We start from the raw sequence: 12,852 nt of genomic DNA on the forward strand, positions 1-12,852 counted from the left end.
TTAATTGCTGTACAAGATGCAGACTTGTGATCCTATTTACAAACACCATTAGAACAAATCATTCTATTCATTAAGAGAATGCAACTATATATCTAGAGATTCGATCTTGATTGTTTACTTCAGCTTTCTCTGTTTTTCTGATGTAGGAAATCACTACTATAAATTTCCCTTATCAAGGTGCTTTAATTGCATCCCATGAGTGCTGGTAGATTTTATCAGCATTATCATTTAATTGTAAAAACTGTCCACTTTTTTTTTAATTTTGCCTGTGACCCATCAATTATGCAGAAGGGTATTATTTAATTTCCATGTGTGTATGGAGTTCTTATGGTTTCCTTTGCCATTGATTCCTGATTTCATTGTACTATGGTCTGATAAAATGCATGGGATAATATCAATTCCTTTGCATTTGTTGAAGCATGTTCTATGAGCTAGTATGTGGTCTCTTTTGGAGAACATCCCATGTGCAGCTGAGAACAATGTGTATTCTGATGTTGTGGAATAGAATACTGTGATATCTACTAAGTCCATTTGTTCAAAGGTTTGGTTTAGTTCTAATATTTCTTTGCTGATTTTTTTGTCTAGTTGATCCTTCTGTTTGTAACAGTGGAGTATTGAAATCCCCCATTCATGTTGTATTAATGCATATTTGATTTTTCATGTCCATTAATATTTGTTCTATATAGTCAGGTCCATTGATCTCTGGTGCCTATATATTTACGTTTATTATCACTTCCTCTTTATAGGGATGTAGTGACCTTTTTGGTGTCTCTGTTTCAGCAGGCACTTGAACACCTGAGCTAATGGGCAGGCCCCCTTTGCTGTCTCTGGATCAGTCTTATCTTGAAATTCATTTTGTCTACAAATATAATAGCTATCCCTGTTTTGGTTTTTTTTCTGGGTTCCTGTCACATGAAGTATTTTTTTCTATCCTTTCTTTTTCAGTCTATGAATTTCTTTTTTAGTTAAATGTATTTCTAATAAATAAATTTTAAAAAATTGGGCTGGTGAGATGGCTCAGTGGTCTAAAGCACCCACTTAGAACACGCTAAGCTAAGCAAAGCACAGGGACCGCGGTTCAATCCCCCAGCACCACATGCCAGCCAGCCCCGCCCCCTGGTGAGCTGAGCTGGCCACACACACACACACACACACACACACACACACACACACACAAAAAAAAAATAAAAATAAATAAATTTAAGTGTATTTCTTTATGCAGCACACTGTTGGATCCCATTTCTTAATCCATCCTGCCAAATTGTTTCTTCTGATTGATGAATTGGGACCACTTCCATTGATTGCAAAGATGTATTGACCTATCCACGTTATATGTTTCCTCTCCTCTGTTTAATTACTCACCTTGCTTGATGGATTCATTCTACTGGGATTCATGGGGTTATAGTTTTCCTTGTCCTGTTCTAGAACATCCTTCAGAACATCTTGGATTTCTGGTTTGGTGGGCATTAATTTCTTCAGATGTACTTTGTCATAGGAGTATCTTATTTCCATCAATTTTGACTTATCATTCTTTAGGGTACATCAATCTAGGCTGGAGGTTTTTCCTTTTAGGCCTTGAAGTATTTCACTCCAATCTCTCCTTTACTTGAGGGTTTGCACTGAAAAGCCAGCTGTCATCCTGATGGACATTCTTTTACACATGATTTATTTCTTTACTAACACTTTTTATATTCTATCCTTGTGTTGAATCTTTAGGATATTGACTATTATATGCCTTGGTATAGTTTTATCAGGGCTAATTGGAGTCCTACATTCTTTACTTACTGTATGTCAGATTCTTTTTCCATGTTTGGGAAGTTTTCCATCATTACAGGGTTTTGTGTCATTTGCTCTATCTCCTGCTTTTTTATTGACGCTGATCAATCTTATGTTATTCTTCTTTGCATCATCTGGCAGCTGTTGGATTGATTTTTCATGGTCCCTTTCTATTTTTTAATCTTTCTTTTCATGATCATTAACCACAAACCTGCCTTCAAGAGCTGGTATCCTCTCACACTAGTTGGCTCTGCTGTGTATGTTTCAATACACTTCTTATCTCCAGGAGAGCTCTTTGAATCTGTTGCATGTATTCCATTTCCTTCCGATGTTGGACATTCATGGTTTTCATCATTTTATCTAAGATCCTTTTTTACTTTTTTTCCTTTTTTACCTTTATCTGATCTATATTTACTAACTATATCCTTCATTATGTTTATCATTACTTTAGTTATCTGGGAAATTATTTCTAATTTGATTTTTTCTAGAATCTTGTGTATCTGCTTTGTTCTTTTGCAGCTACCATTTAAAAGCATCCAGGTGGGTGTCTTTCAGATTGTTCCACTTCACTGCCCCCTGGGTTTGCCTTGGGTGAGCTGGAGGCTGGGGTTACATCTTGCTTTGACATCATCTCATTTTCTTTTCTTTTTTTTTCTTTTTTTTTTTTTTACTTAGTTTCTACATTGATGTTTGTAAATTGCTTATGGTAGGTAGCTTTATTACTAGTATTGGAAATTCCTTGGGAAATAACTATTTTTCAGAGATATCTTCTAGGGGTAGCTAGCTTTTGGCTTTTGAGACTGTTGCAAGTTCTTACCTTTTCAATTTATTGGGGATGAGAAGCTACTGCCTATTTGGCCTAGCCTAAGTTCTTTGCCACTGACCTATAGTAGTGTTTATGACCCTCAGGAAATCTTGGTCTTTGTATACAAGGAAGAACAACTGATCACAAAAATTATGTCACTTTAGCTAAAGTAGTATAATCAGTAACAACAATAGTATCAAGAACAGCCTAGAAAATGACCAGCTGGTAACTGTTAACTTGCTACCTTTAACCATAAGAACAAGATTTTTAGATATAACAAAATCTAAAACAAACAAAAAATTGTATACAGTAAATATCCCCATAGTAGAATGATTTTACTCTCAGGAGAGAAAATGTAAGAGTGGGAAGAGGAGCCAGACATGGTGGAATACCCCTGTAATCCCAGAATTTGAGAGGCTGAGGCAGGAGGATTACCATGAGTTTGAGGCTAGCCTGGGCTACGCAAGCAAATTTAAGCCCAGCCTGCACAACATAATGAGTCTCTGTCTCAAAAATAAATAAAGAGGGATAAGAGGAAAAAATAGAGAAATATAAGAAGAGAGAAAAATTAGAAGCAAGGCTAATGGACAAAGAGGATTATATAAGCTTTGAGAAACATAGAGAAAATAGGAGGCAAGGAAAGAAGGAAGAAAACAGAAATAAGAACAGAACAGAAAACATAAAAGATAAAAATGATCACACTCATGTACAAACAATAGTAAACTATCAAGAATAATAAAAATATGAAAGAAAAGAAGAAAAACAATGCCCATTTTAGGATATGTCTGTGGTAGCCACTGGCAGGCAGAGGGGACAGACAGACCCCAGATTCGTGTTGGTTGATTCTAGCAATTACAGTGAGGTGATGGATAATCTCAGCGAATCTCTGCTTTCAACTCCACTGAAGTTCAAGTTGATCTTGGTTTCTGGCTTGGTGCTATTCCTTTTGTATCCATGTTTGTAACTTTTGGAGTAGAAGTGTCTATCTTGTGCCATTGAATGTTGGAAGTGTTTAATTATTGATTTATACAGGGGCTTACAGCTAAGAGTACCTTACATCTCAGAGGAGACTTGGGACTTGGACTTTTCAGCAATGCTAAAATGGTGAGGACTTTGGCAACTCTTAGAGATGGACTAAAATGCCTTTTGCATAAAGGGGAGAAGGGCAAAATGTTGTAGTTTGTGTCTAGATGCCCCCCACCAAAGCCGCATGCAGTCATGGTCCAATGCCGGGATTATGGGTGTGAGCCCCACACCCACTCTGGGCAGGCAGCCTGCATACAATGAAAAGGAGGGAAAGAAACCTCCTCTGCTCCTCCCTTTTGCTCTTGTGCTTTTGCTGTCTCTGCCACCGTGAACTGTTGCCCTCCACCCTGTGCCACCCTGCCTTGGAGCCAGCTAAGTATGGACTGAAATCTCCACAAACTGTGAACTAAATAAAGCTTTCTTCCCTTAATTCTAGGTGTTGTGTATTTTTTCCCAGAAATGAGAGAAAAGTATTTAAGACAAGTTTCCATGGTATTAAAAATATTCTAGGGCTGGGGAGATGGCTCAGTAGAATAAGCACTGCCCTGGCAAGCACAAAGGCCTGAGTTCAATCCCCAGTTCTGAAAAAAAAAAAAATCTAGATTTCAATGTAATGTCCATTATGCATTTCGAGGGCCAGGCAAATAGCTTAGCAGATTAAAGTGCCTGCTTAGGCAGATGCAGGGGCCAGGAGTTCGATCCCCAGGCCTGCTGTGCTGGCTCTACCCCCAGGGCTCACTGAGACAGTGATTGAGACTAGGCGTGGTGGCAAACACCTATAATCCCAGCACTTGGGAGGCTGTAAACAGGAGGATCACTGAGTCCAATCTACACAATGTGACCCTGTACACCCTGTCCTACATACAATAAATAAATAAACTTCTCAACCATCAGGAAATGTCATAGGTATTACTGATACCAAGACTGTTAATATCTGAAATAATGTGTTAAGGGGAGATGGCTCAGTAAAATCAGCGCTTCCCTGGCAAGCGCAAGGGCCTGAGTTTAATCCCTGGTTCTTCCAAAACAGAAAAAAAAAAAAAAAAAAAACCTACCTGACCCATTATGCATTTCACCTTTCTCATTTTTAATTTCTTTGACATAGTTCTTTTCTTTCCTTCTTTTGGCAAATTTAAATGAAGGTTTTTCTATTTTGTGTATGCTTTCCTTGAAAGATCCAGCTGTTCAATTCACTGATTCTTAGTATTTTGGGGTTGCAATTTCATTCATTTCTACTCTGATCTTTATAGTTTCTTTCTTTGTACTAGCTTTAGATTTGGGATACCCTTGTTTTTTTCTCTAGGACCTTGAAATGTACTCCTAACTTATTTACTTTCTCTCATTTTGTTTTTCTGATGTAAGCACCCACAACAGTACACTTCCCTCTTCAGACTACTTTAATCATGCCCCATTGGTTCTGATATGCTGTACATGCATTATTGTTTGATTCTTGGAATTATTTAATTTCTTCTATAACTCACTGATTATTCAGGAGTGTATTATTTAATGTCCAAATGTTTGCAACATTTCTGTGATTTTTTTGCATTTATTTTTAGTTTCAGGGTGCTGCAATCTGATAATACATACACAGTAATTTTATACGTGAGCAAGCTGTAAGGCCTGGTATGTGGTCATCTGGGAGAGAGCACTCCATATGCTACTGAGAGAATGTGCCTTCTGTCGTGGTGGGAGAGGACGCTCTGTGGAATATTAAGCCCACTTGTTCAAAGTGTGTGTTTCAGCTCTAAGAGCTCCTTGCTGACTTTTTTCCCCAGTTGATCTAGTTGTGAAAATCTTAGGCTTAACCATAGACCTAAAAGCACCCCACTGTGTGCTCCTTTCAGCAGTGCATATACTAAAGTATCCTTGTGTGATTGTGTTGCACCCAGTAGTCTTGGTTTTATAGCACTGAGTGTGCAGGCATACAGTACATATACATTTACAGTTGTTATCTCTTCCTGTTGGGTTGTTCCCTTAACTAATATGGAGTGACTTTCTTTCCCTCTTCTGGCCAGTTTTCGTTTGAAGTCCACTTCATCTGAAAATAAGATTGCCACTTGTTTTAGGGGCCCTAAAGCATGGAATCTTTTTTCCATTCTTTGATTTTTATTTTATAATTTTTTTAATGTATTTGGTACAGGATCTCAGTATGCAGCTCAGACTTGTACTGATCCTCCTGTTTTCAGCCTCCCCCGCACTGAGGTTACAGGTGTGTGCACCATGCCCGGACTCCGGCCGGCTCAGCCAGCCCTGGGTGTGGGACTGGTGTGACATATGGTGCCAGGGATCAAACTGCAGTCCCTGTGCTTGCCTAAGCAGGTACCTAATCTGCCGAGCTATCTCACAGGCCCCTCTATGACTTTTTTTACTTAGTCCTGTCTCTTGTATGCAGAAAAATATTGAGTTTTCTTTTTTGATTCAGTGTGTCAACCAGTGTCTTGTAAGTGGGAGTTGAGGCCATTTATATGGAGAGTTGGTCCTGGACAGTATCGGCTTATGCCTGCCATTGCACTATTTTCCTGTTATCGATTCACTTATTTTTCCCTTTTGTTTACCAGCACCTTCTACTTGACATCTTTATTTTATTGGACTTTTTAGCACTGTTGGCCTTATTATCTCTAGGATACCCTTGAGAATATTTTGGTGGTTATGAATTTCTTAGGGTGTTCTTCATCATAGAATATTATTTTTCCATAAGTTTTAAAAAATGGTTTTTTAGGACATATTAACCTCAGTTGAAAGTTATTTTCTTTTAGGGCTTGAAACACTTCATCCTAACTTTTAAAGTCTGCATCAAGAAGTCTGTTGTAATCCTACTGGGTTTAGCTTATAAGTGATTTTTTGCTTTTCTCTGACAGCTTTTAAGATTCTGTCCATATCCAGGTATGGTGTCACACACCTATAATCACAGCACTCAGGAGGCTGAGGCAGGAAGGTCACTGCAAGTACAAGGTCAGTCTGGGCTGCAAACTGAGTTGAAGGCCAACCTGAATTACATGGCCAAACCCTGTCTCAAAAAGATGCCAAAAAAAAAAAAAAAAAAAAAAGATTCCACCTTGTGTTGGTCTCCTGGGATTTTATGATGTGTCATGGAGAAGTTATTCTCCGGTTGTAATTATTCAGAGTTCTATATGCCTCACTTATCTATATGCTGAATTCTTTCCCCATCTACTATGATTTGCCTAAATAGAATTTTTTATTCTACCTGTGCTGTCTGACTTTCCTATAGCTTCCATTAGTCCCAGGATCATCTTTTTCCATCATCCAGTAGCTGCTGGATCCATTTTCCTTGCTCCTGTTTTGATGGTCTCTGAGTGCACGAGGCCACTCCCCAGACATGTCGTCTAGCGACTCTCTTCCCCTTAGTCACTTCTGCTGCTCACGCAGCCAACAGAACATTTCTTTGATAAATTTGCCTTTTTTCTTTTTTTCTTTTTTTTTTTTTTTTTTGGCTGGCTCAGGCTTCCTTAAGGGTAGGTCTATGTGGCATGTGGAGCTGGGGATCAAGCTGCAGTCCCCCACACCTAACTGGGTTTGCCCGTGCAAGTGCTTAAACAACTGAGCTAACCGGCAAGCCCTTGTCATTTGTATTTTGAATGGTTTTGCTTAGTTCCTCTAGTTTTTATTAGATTTTTCTTTAAATACATTGATCAATTTGTTTATTAATTTTACTTTCTGTTTAGTTATATCATCTTTGACCTCATTGACTTTATTTGCTTCATCTTTGATCATTTCATACAATTTGATGTTTGAGTTTTTCTCGGTGCCCCTTGGATCTGCTTTGGGAGTCCTTCGATTTTTTTGGAGGCATTTTGATGCCTTGTCTTTCATATTTCTACAAGAACCATGTGTGTGCTGGTGGGTGGTCCTGACCCATTCATGCAGCTAGGTGCCTGCCCTGGAGCAGCGGCTCCCCTCACCACCATCAGCCTGCAGAGCTGAGCACAGCTACCTCAAGCCTCTGCCTCTGTCTCAAGGTCTGTATGCCCAGTTACTTTGGGAGCAGACAGTGTGGCTCTGTGGACTGCACCCTCACTGCAGGGCAAATCCAGCACCTCTGCAAGGACCTCCTGCCAGGGCCACTCTGAAGGCAAAGACCTCGACACCACTGTGCGACCCTGGCCCACAGTCCTGCACCATCCCTGTGTTGAGACCTTGCTGTGGTCTTCACCAGCCGGGGTGGAGGCGGAGGCGGTGGGCAGTGGGCGGATCCAGCTGCACATGTTTCTTTCATCCAGGGAGAAGATGGCGCCCACCCCATTCTGTCTCTGGGTCCCCTTTTTCTCCCCATGCCTGCAGGGAACCAATCCAGGGTCTCCACTTGGCCTGGGTTGTCCCTTTGCCAACACCGTGCAGCCGGGCAGTGGGCAGATGCAGAAGGACAGGGCAGTCCCAGCGTCTGACCCTCGTGGGGCGCCTTTCTCCTGTGCCTCTCTTTGCCATCTATCCTGGCTTCCCCACTGTGGCTACAGGTGCCCTGGGCTGAATGTCCTCTTCCAGGTCAAGATGGGCCTGCAGAGGCCAACCCATCCAGGAGTCTGGCTCCTTCTTGCGGATGTTGGAGCCCCTCAGAGATGCGAGTGCACTGGGCAAAGGGATGGTGGCTTCATGCACCCACAGAAGGTGCATGTGTCCTTCTAGTGGCTTTCTGCTCCTGACATTTGCCTGGTATCTCAGGGCATTCACTCGCGCCTCGAATCACACCTGCCCTTCAGAGTTTGCAGAGGCCAGGTGGGGGTGCGGCTCGCCATTGTCAAGCCACTGGCTTTTTACATATGAGGAGATCCTCCAGAGAGAACAGAGAGAGGGACCCTGATTTCATCCCTCGGAAGTTTCAAGGGGTTGCAATCCGCCCTGGGAACTGGAGCCTGTCTGCTGGGGAGGGGGCTCTGGGGAGGCACTGCCCAGGATGCTGAGCTGGAAACCGAGGCACCACAGGGTCAAGACCAGGGGTCGGAGAGGAGCGGTGCTGTGCCTTCAGAGAAGACTGGCTACCTGTGCTTCTTGGGGAGGTCAGCCCCAAGAACTCCTGAGCCACTGTGGGGACAGCGCTTTGGCCGAGTGACTCCCTAAGCTGGAAACAGGTGGAGGAAGGCGGAGCTGACCAGTGAGCAGCTCGGAGGGAGCCACAGCAGGTCAGATCCTCCAGAGGCACTGGGCAAGCACAGGTCCGGGCCAGAGCTGGGGGTAGTCAGAAGGCCCCAGGCAAGGCTGGGCCCCTCAGAGCTCATCCAGTGAGCACTCGCTCAGAGCTGTGGCTTTGCAGTTTTCTTTTCTTTTTTTTTTTTTTTTTTTTTTTTTTTTTGGTGGAACCGGGGATTGAACACAGGCCCTTGCGCTTGCCAGGGAAGCGCTTATTCCACTGAGCCATCTCCCCGTCCCTGCAGTTTTCATATCGGAGCTCCAGGGTGCAACCTCAGAAGCCTGGCCCTGGAGACTGAACCCTGACGGTGTCCCAAGCCCCAGCCCCAGCCAGGCCCACCTGTGCAAGCGGGCACTGCAGAGGGCAGCAGTCCTCCGCCACAGTGGGAAGTCCTTTCTGTGTAGGTGTCTTCCCTGGCTGCTTTTAAGATTTCTTCTTGAGCCGGGCATGGTGGTAGACACCTGTAATCTCAGCACTGGCCTATAATCCCGGCACTTGGGAGGCTGAGGCAGGAGGGTAGTTGCAAACTCAATGCCAGCCTGGGCTACAAAGTGAGCTCAATGCCAGCCTGAATTGTCTCAAAAAGACCAAAAAAAAAAAATTTTTTTTCTTCTTGATCACTGGTCTTATATAATTAGATTATGATATAATTTGGTGTCATTTTCTCTGTTTTGGGTCTGGAAATTTTATAGTATTTTTACCTTTTTTTTTTTGTTTGTTTTTTAGTTCTGGGGGTTTGTTTGGTTTGGTTTTTGTAAGACAGAGACTTGTCATGTAAACTAGGGTGTCCTTGAGCTCACTGTGTAGCCCAGACTGGCCCCAGACTCTAATCCTCCTGCCTCAGCCTCCAAGTGCTGAGATCCCAGGTATGTGCCACCACACCCAGCCTTAGACTTAAGAGACAGTGCTGCTCTGTTGCCCAGGCTAATTTTGAAGACCTGGGTTCAGGTGGTCCCCTGCCTCAGCCTCATAAATTGTTAGGACCATGCACACGCCCTACCACGCCCCTACCTGAGTGTTCTTTACTGTTTCTCCTCTTTCAGGCTCATAAATTACAACCATCTTAAGCTGGAAGTTGTACCACAATTCACTGAAACTTCATGTGGGGGCTTTTTTTTTTTCTTCTGAAGGATTTTGGATAGTTTCTTTGCCCAGTCTTAAAGAAATATTTTGTTTTGTTTTGTTTTTTGGCAGAACAGGGGATTGAACTCAGGTCCTTGTGCTTGCCAGGGAAGCACTTATTGCACTAAGCCATCTCCCCGGCCCCTTAAAGAAATCTTGTCTTTGATATTTAGTTCCACCTAAGTGCCTCTCATCTCTAGAATATAGGTTTCATCTCTAGAAATTTTATTTGTAGCTATTTTTGGACAACTTTATTGAAGTATGATTGACATATTTTTAAATTGTATATACTTAAAGTGTGATATTAGTGGGGTATAGCGGTTAAACCCAGCACTCTGGAAGGCTGACAGGAGGACTGCAAGTTGAAGCCCAGCCTAGGCAACTTAATGATTTAGAAAGACCCTGCCTCAAAATTAAAACTGAGGGGGCCAGGAAGATGGCTCAGTGGAATAAGCGCTTTCCTGGCAAGTATAAGGGCCTGAGTTCAATCCCAGGTTCTGAAAAAAAAAAAAATTAAAATTGAAGAAAGGGGCTGGGAAAGTATCTCAGTGCTGGGGCATAGGTTCAATGTACAGTATCAAAAAAATTCTGAAGTGTGATAGAGTCTTGAGATATGAAACCCCCCCCCAAAAAAAAAACCCTAACCACAATCAAAATAGAAAACCTGTGTCCTCCCTAAAAGTTCACGGCTTTCTGCTGTGTTGGCCCAGCTAAGTCTCTCCTTGCCTCATGTATATTCATTTTTTTCCTGGACCTTTTGGGAGAGAAATACACCTACTGTGCCACTCTGCTCCCAAAGACCTCTGACTTCTCTAAAAACAAGGACATTCTCGTACACGCTCACAGCACAGTTACGAAGTCCAGGGGCTGTGGCGTAGGCAGCGCTACCTGATCCATAGGCCGCTTGCCAATTTTGCCAAGTGTATCATAACGTCCCTCCTGCTGACAGAAGCCTTTGTGCTGAGCTCCCATCTGGAGGCAAGTGCAGACTCGCTGTGGCTGTGAGAGGTGACAGGGAGAGACCCTCCCCTGCTTACCCAGGTGAGCACAGCAGCCTTCTGGCCACAGGGACCTGAGCCAGCAGCCCAGCAGGTGCCCACTGTCACAAGCAGGAATGGGCACTTCCACCAACCTGCACTGACCCGCACCGCCCTTCTGCAGCAGCCTCTAGGTGCTGGGCTTTTCCATGACGGGTCATCCAAGCACATTATTTCATGGAGCACAGTGCGGTAGGGGAGCCTCGTGGGCCGGCCCCCCCCCCCCCCGGACGTCCACCTCTGAGCCACACACCCATCTGTGTGCACCAGTCCCGTCTGCTCACCGAGGGACTCCAGCTCGCAGCTGGGCCCTCTGAGGCGCACAGTCTATGAACCCAGAGCTTCACATAGATAAGTAAAGTCTGTCCTTGCACAAGCTTTCTTTCTCCATCTTTTCTTACATGTCCTTCATGTCTTTTGTCTATTTGCTGTTTGGATCATCAGTGAGAGACTGCTTATCTTTTACTATGGAGGCATTTGTTGTCACTATGTGTAGGGTATTCCATGCAGACATGGCAGTGAGAGGCCATGACACCCAGCAACTGGCACAGCACGTCTCCCCGTCACCTGTGGCAGGCATGGGGCACTGTGCATCCGCCATGTGGATAAGAATTAAAATAGAGAGACAGTGAGCTAGACCTCTGGACCAAGGTCTAGCTTCCTTTGGCAACATGGAATGCCAATCCCACCCTGTGAAAGAGGGTCCAGGCCCTGTGCACTAAGGCCTGAATTTTGAGAAACAACACACAAAATAACCAGTTTTTTTTAATTTTAAAATTCCAGCTTTTTTTTTTTTTTATGTATTTAGTACAGGTTCTCACTACACAGATCAGATTCATAGTGTTTCTCCTGTTTGCAGCCTCCCAAGCGGTGGGATTATAGGCATGTACTACCATGCCCAGTTTCAATCTCAGTCTCGGTGTGCCCAGGGCACCCACGCATGGGTCGGGGGGGAAGACACACACTAATCCTGGTCCCTGCATGTGCCTAAGCAGGTGCTTTAATGCCAGCTTTCTTTAAATCCTACTGTCAAGGGGCCGGCCAGCTAGCTCATCAGATTAGGCCCCTGCTTAGGCAGAGCATAGCAGTGCTGTGCCAGCCCCACCTGTGGGGCGTGCCGAGATAGCCATTGAGACTGGGCATGGTGGTGTGCACCTGTAATCCCAGCGCTTGGAAGGCTGAAAGCAGGAGGATCACTACAAGTCTGATCTGTATAGTGAGACTCTGTAGTGCCTGTAGACCCTGTACCAAATGCAAAAAATATAAATAATTCCGACTATCTTAGTTACTTTTTTGTCATTGCTGAAACAAAATACGTGATATCCAGAATTAAAGGGGGAAAGTTTTATTTAGCTCACAGTTTGTGGAGGTTTCAGTCCATACTTGGCTGGATCCAAGGCACATGGAAGAGAGTGGCCCATGGCAAAGCAGCAAGAGAAAAAGGGAGGAGCAGCAGGAGCAAGCCCCTTTCCCTCCCTTACCCTACACAGGCTGCTGCCCCCGGCGGGTTGTAGCACTCATACCCAGAACCCCAGCATTGTGCCATGGATCAATCAGAAACTAGAAGCCTACCCCATGGCTGCATGAGGCTTTGGGGGGACATCTAGACACAAACCCTAACACCTACATAACCCAGTGTAACTGGGGTAGAGACCCTGCGTTCCAGTTGGTCATTTGAAAGTCGCAGAGACATCTGTGATTTGTGGCCACTAAACAGTTGAGTAATTCCCATGCTCCACTTAGTCATAAACAGTTCTGGCCTTGGTACAGAAGGAAACTTTTAGATTTCTCTGCTGGAGAAACCAAGAGCCCTTTTCTTATTTCCAGTAAGAACTCTCCTAACTTCCGTTTGGTTTGCTCCTTCATTCCTCAGTGCTGTGAGCCCACAAGCTATATCCAACTGGTAAGCAGAGTGCCTGCAGAACAGACCCAGAGCACAGGCC

Source organism: Octodon degus, unplaced genomic scaffold, assembly GCF_000260255.1.
Source record: "Octodon degus isolate 3935 unplaced genomic scaffold, OctDeg1.0 scaffold00004, whole genome shotgun sequence".
Lineage (NCBI taxonomy): Eukaryota > Metazoa > Chordata > Mammalia > Rodentia > Octodontidae > Octodon > Octodon degus.